Source organism: Protopterus annectens, chromosome 12.part0 (assembly GCF_019279795.1).
Source record: "Protopterus annectens isolate FY-2018-M chromosome 12.part0, PAN1.0, whole genome shotgun sequence".
NCBI lineage: Eukaryota > Metazoa > Chordata > Ceratodontiformes > Protopteridae > Protopterus > Protopterus annectens.
This window is the reverse complement of record NC_056746.1, coordinates 722962897-722978821: the sequence shown is the minus strand read 5'-3', so window position 1 is coordinate 722978821 and position 15925 is coordinate 722962897.

The following is a 15925-nucleotide window of genomic DNA, read 5'->3' as shown; positions in this document are numbered from 1 at the left end:
TCCCTTACCTCAACCCAACCCCACCTTACCTGCATAAAATCCTTTCACAGCCAAAGCAAGAACATACAACAGAATGAATTACCCTGAATAAACACAAAAAGTAAAATGACACCAACTGAAGATGTTGCAACTAATCACTGTAGATGGATAAATTAAATATAAATATACCTTACCTGGGTCATCTATTGATGTCCATATAAAACCTATATTGCATAGTATAGTCAAGTAAACAATTTAATAGTATGCAAAAACATTTATGTGACCAACACTACAAAAATATCCCCATAGATCACTGAAGTAAGTGGTAACGGGGCTGTTTAGATCACAGTTGCCATATACATTAGAAGAAAACAAAATTTAACGTTCTGTCTCAGCAATTTAAGCTACCAATGCAGTCTGTTTGACAGCAACTTGTGTAAACTGTAATAGACCCCAATTCCCCCAACCAAACTGAATGACATGAAAAACATCTGTGTAGCAGCAGCACTCCCAACCACAAAGAAACCACCATCTTCCCAGTCTTACTAAGACTCCGAGCACACTAGCATAATCAACAGAATACATATAAACATTAAACTAACTCCCTACTACCCCAAAAGTGCCTGTCCTCCAATTTCCACTGCCTATAGTCCCACAATTCCACCCCTGTAGCCCAAACTAATGGTTAACAGTACTAAACTCATAAAGCAACACCGCCACCAAGGACCCCTTCCATAAGCAGTTAATCCTTTCCTATACAACGTCTGCTAGCCCTCGGTGCCAACCAAACTAAACTAAACAATTAAAATCCTTCCTTCTAACTCCTTTCCTGCTGGCCTGCAATCTCAAAAATCCTCAAAATACCTCCATCCACAAATTCACTGTTGCCTCTGTAATTAATAGCAAATACCCTGCAACAACCCTATCTTGCATGCTCAAACACCTTACCATAAACTACTACACACCAACCTACCACAATGCCTAGCCTATTAAACCTTACCAAATGACACTCAATAAAACACAAGCAAACCAATTCAACTGCCTGATATACACAATTCTGGAACTGAAGAGCTACAAACATTCCTAACCCCTCCTTGTCCCTAGCTTACCCCAATAGTGCTAACTGTCAAAGCATCAAAGTTCACAGATGAACCCATCATCCAATCCTATACCCAAAGAACATAAAACCCACTCCAATGCCCCCAAAGCATTTCCCAAACTCATGTTACAGCAATTCCATCCCTTTATGGACACCCCAACTCCCCTTAAACACCGCCAATCCTGCTTCACCCTGCCTGCAAGTTAACTTCAGTTACCTTTCACCACACCCTGCCCAAAATCTGACATGTCAGATTAAGTACTTACTAAAGTAGCATTAGCATCCATCACCTCTCAAGAGCGGTTCCTACAAACCACCAACTGATGGTCCTCTGTGCTTCCCATCTGCAAAATAAAAGACAAACGAAGTGCTGTGCACATTAACTCCTTAACAGTAGATGCTGCTAGGTGCCACCTGGCACATGAATGATAGCATGAATTCCCTGACAGGTATGAAGTCTAAAAAACAGAAGTGTATGTCACTTGTTATAACTTCAGTCCTAAAGAGTTGCCACCCATGTACCAAAAACCTCCATGTTATGGAATGTACCCAGAATGGAGCAAAATCCATATGTTCTGCCAAAGCCACAAACAATCTGCAACTCAGGGATGTAAATTCTCTGAAATGCCTTTGGAAGGGTTCCCCTTTTTGCCCATTTGTCGTCATTATAGTAGCAGCATTCATCATCTTGGCAATGGATGGAGAAGCAGTCAGTGTAATGAAAGTTATAAACTGAATACCTCACAAGTATAACAATTACTGACCCTGCGATGGCATATGTGGCTCATAATGAGTATCCACCCACCCAGTAGCGCAACAAAGTCCATTCTAATCCCAAGTGCACTAATTCTGACATGCCTAAATTAGCATCTAATAGTGTATCATTACCTATGACCTCATTGTATACTTCTCTAAAGGCTGGAATATCTGCCACAGCAGCATCCATCACCTGTCAAGTCCACTTCCCTTGGACTACGGCTGTTGCAAACTCTGCACTTCCATACCATCTGCAAAAGAAAAGACAATTGTAAATCCTCTAAAAAGAAGTCTGTTTTCTCTCACAGTCTGGCCGTACAGAAGTCTGAAGGCTACACCTGTGACTAACCATGAGCTCCCTTACCTCCTCCAGCTGAAGCAATAACCCATAAGTAGTCCTTCAGAAATTATACCTTGATCTTAGTTTTTATATATCTCCCTGAACCCCATCTTTCCTACCATTTGCAGAGCCCAGGTCTTGTCTCAGACATTTGTACTTCTTGTCACCATCTCCACGATTCCAGTTTTTATTTAACTGACATACCTCTCAAGCCTTCTCCACTATGCAAAGTCGAATGCCCATGTCTTGTCTGAGAAATGAAGTCACTACCTTGCAGCCAAATACTAACATGCAGTCAAGTTAAAATACTAGGTGATATATACCTACATTTTACGTTTTCCAAAACTGCTTTCTTTCCTGTTCAAAATAAGCTGCTGCTAATTGTATTTTCTCCCTCTCCAAAGCCACAAGTGCAAAATCCCAGCACCTATCCACCCAATGTGTCACCAACCTTCCAGAGCAAGAAATTCAGACAAAACTGTAAATAATGGGGAGGGGGGCAAAACCCCAAAATTAGGAACTATCCCTAAACACTGTCCCCATAAACCCAGAAGCTGATACACAGCAGATCTTACCTTAGCATGGCTTTTCTAAAAGGTTTGAAGCCTGAATGAATGCCAGTCATTGGTTTCAGACTGCAGTCTGCGATGATTCACTAAAAAACCACAACTTCATGAAACATGGACCAAACTGTGATGAAACATCAGGACATTCCATTAAAATCTGTACAGTTGAGAGGTATGAGAGATGGCTCGGAAATCCAGCTACATACAACCTGACTAATGGTTAAGCCTCAAGCCTCACAATTGTAATGCTTACTACAGTCCTTCACCCACCCTTCATTCTCCATGTTTTTTTTTTATCAACTACTGCCAAAACTGCTATCCCACTAATAAAAAAGGGGGTTGTCAGTCCATGCATTATGACTAAAATTTGGACACCTCTCAGCTCCACAGCTCACAAACCATTTCATTTTTATGAATATTGCAGCCTTGCAGATCTGCTATGCTATAGTTACATACCTGAAATCATAAAACACCCCAAGTGGCCAACTCATCCCTCATTTCTCAAACTCCTAACGCAGGAATCCAGACAACGCCATAATAAAACAAGGCAAGCACTGACACTACGGGAATTTTTTTTAACTATTGTCATTACAGACTTAAAACAGCAGTCCTTACATTAGCATGAATACGTTGAAAGATCTGTAACTGAAACTGATTGTCATTACTGTAAACTGCAGTCAAATGATCTGCCACTAAGTCACCAGTAAGCCACAATTCTTTAATACATACCAACCTATGAGATAGATCTGAACATTTTGTGAGCAAAAACTTGGATCTTCTTGACCATTTGGGCGCCCCCCACCCCCACCCCCCACGACTAACAAGCTTCTGCACATGCATGCAAGCTACTTCTAGTCACCACGGGAACACATTTAAAAACCAGACTGCTGCTACCACCATTGCCTCATGCCTGGCCGAAAAACTCGGTGACTTCACTAACATAAGATGTACAGCCTTAATTGTTCCTACCTAACAAGTAGGCTTGGACTTCCACCGAGCCTGACTGCCATAAATTTGACTGAAATTCTAAATAAAACAAAGTAAAACAACAAAAAAACTCCATTTTTTTTAGGTATGGATTTTTTCATTTTTTTACCATTTCCTTTTGAGTACAGCAGCATTGGTATTATAAGGAATCTGTCATAAAACTGAAAGAAAAGCGAACATTGCAGCCAATATACACATTCAGTCATTACGGCATTTTTACAGGTTTAACTACAAACTAGCAAAATATAAAAGTTACAATTTTCCTACAGATCTCTAAATAAGATGGCTCCCATACCCCATGAAATTACTTGCTGAAGCTCGATTCGCTGCTTAACACATACAACTATATCAACTACCATACTTTGGAGACATCCTGCTGATGCGCTACACACACAGAGTCACACTCCTCTTTAAAAGCCTTAAAAGCAGTCCGTTTCCTGTTCTCTTACCCCCCCCCTTTTTATTATATATACCAAATTATGATATTAAATATTCTTACCCTTACTGAAGAATAACACACTGATTTGGTTTACCATATATGACACGACTCACCAGTGCTATGAACTGTAAATCTTTCCATATATCTCTCATGTATTTTTCACTTGAAACCAATGTTCCCAGGAAAACCGTAAATTTGGTGAGCTGCAAGACTCATTTCTGAGTGATAGCACTCTCAGCAGCATTGAAGAATTGTAACAAATGGTAGAAACCTTTGTCATAATCCGAATTAACTCTGGATAAAATTGTGAATATATATATATAGTATAGTATAAGACAAATAAACAGTATTTAGATGGGCACTGGAATTATGCTCCAGATACGGAGTAGGAGAAGCAGCTTATGACAAACTCATCTGCTGCCAACCTATGCTGTGCCTGGTAAACGGGCAGGAAAACGGCTCAAACTAGGGATGAAACAGCAGCACCTAAGCCCCTTCCACAGAACAGTTATCTTTACAGGACTGTTATTTGCGCTGTGCGCATGCACTATTACAGCTGCTGACACCAATATTCATTTACTCGCGAAATAGAGCACTGATGTTCACCCTGCCAAGTACGAACAAGGGGATATTGCTCCAATGATTCTCAAGGCATCTGAGCTATCAAACAAGCTAAACTCAGCACCTGGTCATGCTAAAATATGCCTGCCATGACCACTCACCACATTCCATTCCTAAACAGTAACCCAAACCCCCAAACCTGTCATCACTCAGTCTGTCTGCAGTATGATAATAGCCAACAATATGTAATCTACCATAAGTCCAAACACCATCACAGTTCATTAATTGAACCATGATACCACCAACACACACAACCCCACAACTGAAATATACATGTAGCATGCAGGGGACAGGGGAAACCTGCTTGCAAGCAAACCAGATGACTCAGCATAGCACAAATTCCCTCCGCCTATGCCCAAATTAATCCCCCCCCAAAAAAAACAAGTATAGTAATTGGTATCTATGCTGTACATACCGCTCCCCTGCCACCCACCAGTACCCATAGGCCTACCTTTTCTCTCAGGATACCTACAGGTCATCATGGGAATGTCTTGTTTTAGCAAGTTCACTCCAAAAATGTGACTCTTACTCCTAACACACTTGCTCAAAACCACTTAAGCCCCTCCCTAACCTTACCTCATTTCCTCCAAAAACTTCCCTCTTACTTATTTAATGCTGTCCTCCTCTTATCCTTCTAGCTTCCAGCTACTTTATCTAACCCCACCTGAAGATGACCCCAGACAAATTAGTCTGTTCCAAACTACATTTTCCAATCATCTGAGAAAATAAATACTTGAAACGAAACATGAGCACATATGAAATATTTAGCAAGGTATGTCTAGTCAAATTAGGCTACCTGCACTGTATACCATTAAAACAATCCCAAAGAAGAGATGCTATCATATCCAGTTTACGATTTTCTCATGGATCAGAGTGGATATAAATTTAGCATATCTCAAAGATGCTAGGATTCTTACCTATATGGATTATTATTTTAAGTTCCGTGATATAATCAGACTAACAGCAAATGCAAGTGTGATTAATATATTAAAGACCATATTCTCAAGAAAGGGCTACCTCATGTTCAAATAACTAGCAATGCGCCGACATACACAAATCAAGAATTCTGAATATTTATACATGAATGGCAATTCAGACATAAAACATGCATGCCCATTATATTATCACGCCAATGGGTCAATGGAGTGAACTATGAAAACAGTGAAGGATCTATTAAGAAAGTAGAAAAATCTATAATTATTGTCACCATGCCTGCAGGGACTTGATCACTCCTCAGCTCAACTGATGATGTCTGAAAGACTAAAAAAACAGACTGCTTGTTTCAACTAGAATTTGCTGTTTCAAGAGAACAGCATAAAAGAATGCAGTTGCCGGAAAAAAAATTTGCAGGAACCAAATTACTACTATAACAGGCATACCTCTCAGCATCTTAGTACAAGAAATCTGGACAAAGTCAAAATAATAGGGGGACAATGACTGAGAATTGGGAAAAATGTGAGTGTAATTTGAAGAGAAGTTTGGCATAAAGGGGGGAGAGTTAGCAGAATCACTAAAGTATTTTCATCACCAATACAAGGTACAGGGTTTGATTCTGACCTCTGGCTGTCAGTTATGGCAGGTATCATAGCTATGAATGCTGGTTGATCAATCCTGATATGGTGTGCGTGGATGCAGCCGTGTCTGGCAGCTAGTACAAATGTCATTATTATTCTAACCTAACATAGTTAACATCAATTATGGCAGGTATCATAGCTTTGAGTGCTGTTTGATTAAGCCTGACATGGTGTGGGTGGATGCAGCTGTGTCTGGCAGCTGTTGTATGTTGCCATTTTCATCTCTGAGAAGCTGTGGGTTACAGCTTGTGATCGAGGTTTACTGATGCTTGTGTATTAGGAAGAGACATTTGGTGTTTTAGCTTGGATCCAGGGGAAGGGGGTGGATAAAACTGTGATTTGGGATATTTTGGCAGAGAATAATTTGTTTATACATCTGCTGAGAGAGAGGTGGGAAGGCTTGAAGAATGTGTTACCTCTTGTTGTGGCGGCTTGTTGGGAGGTTTTTCTTTTTCGTGATCTGTTTATTCTCCGTTCTTTTCCTGGCTGCTGCCTTGCTGAAAGGGAGGGAATTTAGGCTTGAAGTTGCAGTGAAGTGAAGCTTTGCTTCAGGTGCATCGCGAGCCTCTGGAATGCAGTACACAGAAAATCTAACAGAAACAGACGCTCCCAGGTTGCTATGGTAATGGAGAGAGAGAGAGTGACGATGATGCTTAATGGCTCTGAGGAGCCTCCGAGATGATTCTCAGCAATGTTTTTGGTTTTAGAAAAAAAAAATTATATATATATATATATATATATATATATATATATATATATATAAAATAAAAGGGCTGTTTTAAACCACATGTACACATATTGATGGCCTCCCAACACTTTGTTTAGCTCATTAAGTTGATTCTTGAAAAAATAAATAAACAAATAAATAATAAGCGCAATTTTATATTTAAAATTAATTTTGGTCCAAACACATTATGGATTTACATAAGAGTGGAAGTTTGAGTTATTGTGAAAGACTAAGAGCACTTGGTCTTGTACAGTACCCTTTACAGTGGTCTGAGAGGTGAGCTTCCTTGGACGTGTTGGTCATATGGGGATAGCTGATTCTAGTGGTGTATGGGTTTGCTGGGAAGTGCTAGAGAGTCATCAGATTTCCTTCTGTGAGAATGGAAGGTGTGTTGAGTGGTTCACTGGCAGAGTGGTTACTGCATGGAACAGGCTGGTAAAATGGAAAGTACAGTTGTGTACTCTTACCATAAATGTAGATGTTCGAGTGTGTTCACTGTTGCAGTCATTACTGTAGGGTTCTTCCTGCCAGCAGCAGCCCCCAATCGGCCAGAATCCCAAAGTCTGGATCGGGCACCAGCTGAGGTCGCATTTATCCTGACGTCAATGCGCCGGAAGGTATAAAGACCTCAGCTGATGCCATTTCCCCAGTTTTTCTTGCCCCAGATGTCAGGTGCCCAGAAAGAAAAGGATAAAAAAGAAACCATGCCCAAAACCTCAGCAGCCAAAATACCTCATAACAGACAATACTCAAGGAAAAAACAAAAGAGGGGATAGGAGGGAGGGTAACCCGGACTGCAACAGTGAACACACTCGAACATCTACATTTATGATAAGAGTACACAACTGTACTATGTCCTTCATGGTTCACTGTTGCAGTCATCACTGTAAGGTTGAGTCCCAAAGCTAAGAAAAGGTGGCTGGAGGAGAAACAGAGGGAGCGGTCACAAAACCTTGCAAAACCACAGAAGCAAAACCTGCCCTGGATTTAGAATAGAGAGGGAGGTTGTAATGCTTAGAAAAAGTATGTACAGAACTCCAAGTAGCAGCTTCCAAAATATCCTTGGTAGGAACCCCACAAAGAAAAGCTGCTGAAGTAGCAGTAGCCCAGGTAGAATGAGTCCTAACATTAACAGGAACCGGATTGCCATGATAAGAGTAACAGAACTTGATGCAATGGGCAATCCACTTGGAAATAGTTTGCTTAGTGATTGCTTTCCCCTGAACAGTAGGAGCATAAGCGACAAACAACTGATCAGATTTCTGGAATATCTTGGTCCTGTCCAGGTATAGACGAAGCTGTCTGTGCACGTCTAGAGAGTGCAAAAGACTTTCTTCCTCACTTTCAGGATTAGGATAAAAGGTAGGCAAATGAATAGACTGATTCAAGGCCACTGCCGAAACCACCTTGGGCATAAATGTGGGATTAGTCCATAGAGATACCCTGTCCTGATGAAAAATAAGGAAGGGTTCCACAGCCATGAGTGCTTGCAATTCCGAAATTCTTCTAGCAGAGGTAATAGCTAAAAGAAAAGCAGTTTTCCAAGGCAAACATTTTAAATCCGTGGAAGCTGCAGGTTCAAAAGGAGACAAAGTTAATTTCTCCAAAACATAGTTAAGATCCCAGGTGGGAACAGGAGCCCTTATAGGGGGCCGAATATTCTTAGCCCCTCTAAGAAATTGTTTAAGTAATGGATGAGAAAAAATCGGAGGATCCATATTTTAATGTGCAGAAATAGCCGAAGCATGAAGCTTAACAGACGAAAAAGATAGGCCCGTATGTAATAACTCTGTCAGATACTGTAAAATCAGAGGAATGTTCAGAACAGAAGAATCACCACCCTGGACTTGACTCCAGGAGCAAAATCTTTTCCATTTTCCCGCATAAGATTTTCTAGTGCTGGGCCGTCTAGCTTCAAGGATTATATCCAATACCTGTTTGGAAAGGGCAGAGGTGTTTACAGACCCTGGATCCACCAGGCAGCTAGATGCAGAGTCTTGACATGACTGTGCAGTATTCGGCCGTCCTGTTGAGACAGTAGATGAGGGATTTGAGGCAGAATCCAGGGAGGCTCCTGAACGAAGTTCATCAGAGTGGAATACCAGAATTGCCGAGGCCAATTGGGAGCCAGTAGAATCATGTGTGGTCTGTCCTGTTTTATCTTCAGAAGTACCCAAGGTAGAAGAGGAAAGGGAGGAAAAGCATATACTGAGAGGTGCTTCCAACTGAATAAGAGGGCATCCACTTTCCATGCTAGTTTGTGGTAGGTTCTTGTGCAGAATGTTGGAAGTTGATGATTCTGAGGGGATGCAAAGAGATCTATGTCCGGACATCCCCAAGCCTTTATAATCATCCTGAATATCCGAACATCCAACATCCATTCGTGTGGATCTGAAATGCGTCTGCTCAATGCGTCTGCCAGAGTGTTGTCTTTCCCTGGCAGGAATTGCGCCTGTAAGTTGACACTGCAGGTCAGAGCAGTGTACCAGAGATTCATGGCTAATCTGCACAGGGGTTAAGAGTGAGAGCCCCCCTGCTTGTTGAAGTACCACATCACTGTAGTGTTGTCTGTCCATATCAACAATTGTCCTGGTAGAAGAAGGTCCCTGAAGGCTATCAGGGCATTCTGTACAGCTAGCATCTCCTTCAAATTTATGTGCAGGTGCGTTTGCTCCTTCATCCAAATACCCTGAAGACATCTCCCATGCATGTGGGCTCCCCATGCATAATCTGAAGCATCCGTTGTCAGAACTTGGTTGGTCGGTGGAGGACAAAAAGGCTTCCCCTTGTTCTGTAGACAGGCTTCAGCCCACCAAAGAAACTCTCGCTGGAGACAAGGAAAAATCGTGACCACTGTTACCAAACTGTGGTAATGCTGAGACCAGACACTCTTGAAGTACCACTGCAGTTTCCTCATATGCAGCCTTGCATATGGTATTAGCAGAATGCAGGAGGCCATGTAACCCAAAGCCTGCAGAATTTTTCTTGCAGTCAGCTGTTTCATTGAAGCCAGGAGTTGGAAAAAAGAAGCCAGTTGCACTTTTCTGTCTGGTGTCAAGGAAGCCATCTGGGTTGAAGTACTCAGAAGAGCACCCAGGAAAGTAATCTGTTGTGTGGGTACCAGGCTTGATTTTGTTAGATTCACTGTGAAACCGAGGCACTGAAGAAGATGCTGCACAAAGGCTAGATGCCGAAGTAGAGTGTCTTTGTCGTCCGCTTGAAGAAGACAGTCGTCCAGATAAGGGTAAATTTGAATCCCCTTCTGTCTGCAAAACACCATTACTGGTGCCAGGCACTTCGTAAAGACCCTGGGCACAGTAGATAAGCCAAAGGGCAGCACAGAGAACTGGTAATGTTTTGAGCCCGCTTTGAAACGCAGATACCTTCTGCACTTTAGCCTTATAGGTATATGCAGGCAAGCTTCTTTTAAGTCCAAAGTCACCATCCAAGTGTTCTTGCCCAACATAGGCAGCAGCTGCTGCAGAGTGAGCATCTTGAATTTTGGTATATCTAGGAAGGTGTTTAGGACAGAGAGGTCCAGGATTGGTCTTCACGAATTTTCCTTCCTGGGAACCAGGAAAAGTCTGGAATAAAAACCTTGCCCTATTTCTAAATTTGGCACCAATTCTATGGTCCTCATAGCCAGGAGGGACTGAACCTGCCGTTGTGCCCCTGCCCACTGATGATTTGGCAGATCTGGCCAACCATTCGGTGTTGGCAAAGTTTGGAAATGAAATCTGTAACCTCTTGAGACTATGTCCAGAACCCATTTGTCTCGGGTTATGTGGTTCCAATTTTGATAAAAAAGAGAAATCCTTCCCCCCAAAGGAGCTTCCAGGAGAGGATCCCCTGGAACCAGAAAGGGAGAGTCATAAAGACTGTTTTTGGTAGGGTTGAGACTTATCTTCACCTCCCTTGGGAGAAGGGGCAGTCCACTGCCTATTCCTAAAATGGGACTGTGACTGTCCCCTACTTCTGGAATGCCTGAATCTGCCTCTCTGACACCTGTCTAAGCCCGGAAAGGACCAAGGTTTAGTTGGACAGTGTCTGCTAAATCTAGGAGGTTGCACCTGTAGAAAATCCTTAACCGTCTGCATAGATTTGGCTTTGTCTTCCATTTTCTTCAATACCTCTTCAGCTTTGGACCCAAACAGAACATCGTGCTGCAAAGGGGCATCCAAAAGTTTGGCTTTAATCTGATCCGGCAAGCTTTGATCCCTTAAGCAAGCATGTCTTCTAATAACAGCACCAGTTGTTGCAGCCCTACAAGAAGCTTCCAAAGAATCAAAACCACAATGCAGGGTATGTTTACCCACTTGTTCAATAGCATGCAATAAATCCTGTAACTCCTGATTATCCGCACCAATAGAGACAGCTGACATCTTTTGTTGAAATACAGACAAAAGGTATTGCCGATACTTCAGCATATGAAATTGACAGTTCAAAGCCCTAATAGACACTGTAGCAGAAGTATAAACCTTTTTACCCCATCTCTCCAAAGCCCTGGACTCTCGGTCAAAGGGAATAGGATTTTTAGCAGAGGCCGCTTTAACACCCTTAGGACCCTGAGAAATTGTTTCTGGATCAGGCAAAAGATTTTTAAAAAGAAATTTATGAGAATCTAGAACCCTATAATACCTATCCAGTTTGGCCGGAGTAGGGGGAAAAGAATCAGGAGAGAGAGAAGGGAAGCAACCGAAAAAACATCATCAACAATGTCCAATACAGGGGGGATAGCCAGAAGCTTATGCTGTGGGAGAAGAAGAAAATCCCTAAGTCCTTTCTTTGATTCAGAGAATTCCTGCCCTTCCCAGTGAAAATGCACCCTCATATCATGCAAAGTTTCACCAAAAGAATAATCCTCAGGAGGAGAGGCGGAAGGAAAGGAATCTTCAACATCAGAATCCTCATAAAGAGGAAAAGAATAATCCTGCTCAAGGGAAGAAGCAGAAGAAACAGAAATTTGGTCTGAAGAATCATAATCGGACTGTAATCTAGGCTTCTTGTCAAGGGGGGGATGAGAACCCCTGATCATAGTTAAGAGATCTTCAGCCATCCTAAGCATCTGCCTCTGAGGCCTAGGACCCTGATCAAAAGGTGCCTGTGCTAGCCACTTCACTTTAGCTGGAGCCTTAGATTTTGACTTAGCATGTAAACCCGAATTCACATTTACAGGAAGTTGTGAAGGCCTGTGAACTCCCTCAGAAGCTGGTACCTGCCTACCGGCTCTGGACCCAACTGAGGGTGCAGTATCTGAAGGTCCAGTCCCTGGCAATTCTGAAGACCCCATCAGCTCCACACCAGAGTTGGTACAGGCAATTGGTTCAAAAGAGGCGGATGACAGGGGCTGCAAAGGTGCCTCACTGACGACCGACAAACCAGCAACTGGCAATAACTGAGTAACATCCTTTGCTGTGGACTTTGGAGGCCTGTCTGCATCCCTGCACCTCTTACACACCCCAGAAACCGGAAAATAATCTGAAGACATGTTATAATTAAACCTTTTTCCAAAATAGTAAAAGGCAAAGTTATATCTACTCCTAATAGTATGCTGATTAAATCTAGCACAAAACACACAATTAGCAACGTCGTGGTCAGGACCCAGGCAGGGAATACAGTAAGAGTGAAAATCCCTATGAGGTATTTGCTTCCCACAAGAAATACAATTATTAACTTTTTCTGACATCTGACTGGAGCAAGAAAAAGACCTCCCCAACGGGGTACTTATCTGTAAAAAATGAAAATCCTGGGATTAGATCCAAAAACAAACAGGAACAGGCTGACTGGCATCAGTGAACTGCAAAGGGCACTGCGCAGCAAGAAAGACTGGGGAAATGGCTTCAGCTGAGGTCTTTATACCTTCTGGCACATTGACGTCAGGATAAATGCGACCTCAGCTGGTGCCCAATCCAGACTTTAGGATTCTGGCCGATCGGGGGCTGCTGCTGGCAGGAACCCTACAGTGATGACTGCAATAGTGAACCATGAAGGACATCAGGACAAATATTGGTTTGGATATTTTAAGAACAGCCTGGAAACACATCACATGAACTAGTGAATGGTATACTGGCAAAACTGGATGGGTATTGTTGCCCATGTCTGAAGTACTGATATGTGTGTATGTAAGGATGGAAATATACTTATAACAAATAAGAAACTAGAAGGGTCTCATAATTTAAAGTCTATGGACTGTATAAACATGCTTGGAAGGAGCTATTAATAAGAATAAGCATTACAGCTTGTGGTCTCTCAAATAACTAAGCAACAGCCAAAAAAAAAAAAAAAAACACACACAATAGTTATGTAATGCATGATTTCAGTAAATTTAGACATAAAATATATAATTGTCATATAAGATGAAGCAGTCTGCTGAATTTAGATATTAAAGACAGGATTTAATAACATGGACTTTTGTATAATAACACTACTGTCTTAACTTGTCATAAATGACATACACTACATTGAACATCAAGGGGAAACATGATGATTTTCTTATATAAGTAAATATGCATAACAATTCATGTAATTCCTTTAACTTGAATTGTAGTTTTTGTAACCCATCTTGACCATATATAATACTTAAGTGGTTGCCAAGGTAACTAAGGTTTATAAATGACATCAAACTGACAAAGTTGTTCAAGAGAAACAATAGAAGCCTGAACTAAGAATGTCACAGAATGTAACAATCACATTCTGAACAAATAGTATTACATTGACAGTAATCACTCAGTTTAACCTTTGCTGATTATACAGGATAGAATGTTACCATTTAAATCTAAACACTTTCAGTATATGCCATAAAATGGCAATTTATGAATATGGAAAGGGAACTTGTAATCATTAATCACAATAAGTGAATTTGTTGTTTTTAACCTATAATTTCACTCATTTTATAATAAAAATGACAGACATGCAAATCCTTATGTGTAAGAAATGGGGGGAAGAGGGATGCACTGATAATTAAAATGCACTTTCATCAATGTTCACATAAAACAAACTTGATACTTTAAGTATGTTAGCAACAAAGTGATTACTTAAATGCTGGCAAACAATGAAATATAACTTCTGATATACCCAGTAAAATACATTGTATTATAAACATTAGGTATAAATGTTATTACCATCTATTTATATTAAGTAATAAGTTTTGAAATACTTCCCCCGGGATTCATGAAGCTCGGCGCAAGGACGGCATTAGTCTTGCGCCAACCGTGAGGCGTAGAGATGGTGCAGCAGCACCACATGCATATTAACGAAGGCACGCTGCCGTAACGGCCACTTGCATAGGAAATGTGTACAAGTGCAGGGGGCATGTCCAAGTGCTGCACGGAGGCGTGAACATGTCAGCTGCATACGCGAAACCTAAAATGCTGACTAGTACAGCCTGCCTCTAATAGTAATCACTCCTGTCAGTGTCCGTGGATACTGAAATGTATGCAAAGCATACAAGACATTTTTGAGAACACCACAATAAAAAGTAAACACAAAGGTACATAGCTGAATATTGAGTCACCATCCCTCGAACAAATGATATTTAAAACCCCGTGCCCGTATTTCACTGTAGTGTCACTAGTTATACTAAGTGGAAGTGAAATGCATCATGTTAGCGTGCCGCCCATTGCTAAGCCTAGCCCAATGGTTAGGGTTACCACCTGTCCTACATTGTGAGGGACAGTCCCCCTCTAGGCAGGTGTGTCCATACCAAAACCATTATAAATGTCAAATGTCCTGCGATAGTAGGACATAATTATGTCCCATATTTTATGTAATAGTCCCATTTGTTTGTTTGTGTCTTTCGGCTTTTCCCAGTTAGGGGTCGCCACAGCGGAACTCCGGTCCGCTAATGATTGGTAGTTGATTTTTACGTGCCAAGTTACCAGCCCTGATGCACAACCTTCAACGAAGGTATGCCCATTCACGCATGTCTCCACGCAGAAGACGCTCTAGCTGAGAATCAAACCAGACAGCGTCATACTGTGAGGCGACAATGCTACCGCAGCACCACCACTGCAGTTTATGTAATAGTCCCATACAATACTTATTTCCATATATAAAATACCTAAATGTTACAAGAAACAGAATAAGCAAGTAAATGAAACAAAATAAGCAACTACACCGCTACAACACTAAAAGCTTATATTTAGGCATAAAACTAAAGTACTATCCTTTGTAATGACATTGGTATGTGTTGGTCTGTCAACTCAGATGTCTGTCCCGAAAATGTCCCATCCAGGTCATATGAAAAGGTGGCAACCCTACCAATGGTCAGAGCATTTGCCCAATATCTGCCCATTCGTGGTCCAAGTCGTCCTTGTCAGGATGGCCCATAGATGAATGGGTACTATCCGGGTCTATCTACTATGTCATGCAAGATAAGTATTTGCGTGTACCTATGTGCCTGAAGTACAGCATGTGGATGACCAGAAATGCTAGGGTAGTCCTCACAACCATATTGGTCCCAGAGATATGTAGAGTACGCAATGTGTTCTGTTGACTGTGCCATGGGCCATCAACTAGAGAAGGGATGGATGGATGGTGTCTGTGGAATATGGGGGTGGGGGGTGATGGGTAATGTAATAATTCACCAAGGGGAGACTGGGTTGGATGCACAATAGGTGAACTGGAGGTCTACGAGGGAGCAGTGGGTGAATCAGAAAGATAACCAAAGAACAAATATTAACATCTGCAATACAATCCCACAAACATGTGAACATTAAAAAGTGCAATACACATGTACAGAAACGTTACCGGCACATACCCACATAATGATCTGTCCTGAACTGAGCCATCCAACCCCAACACACCTGGATACATATTTGAATACCCATCATCCCCTT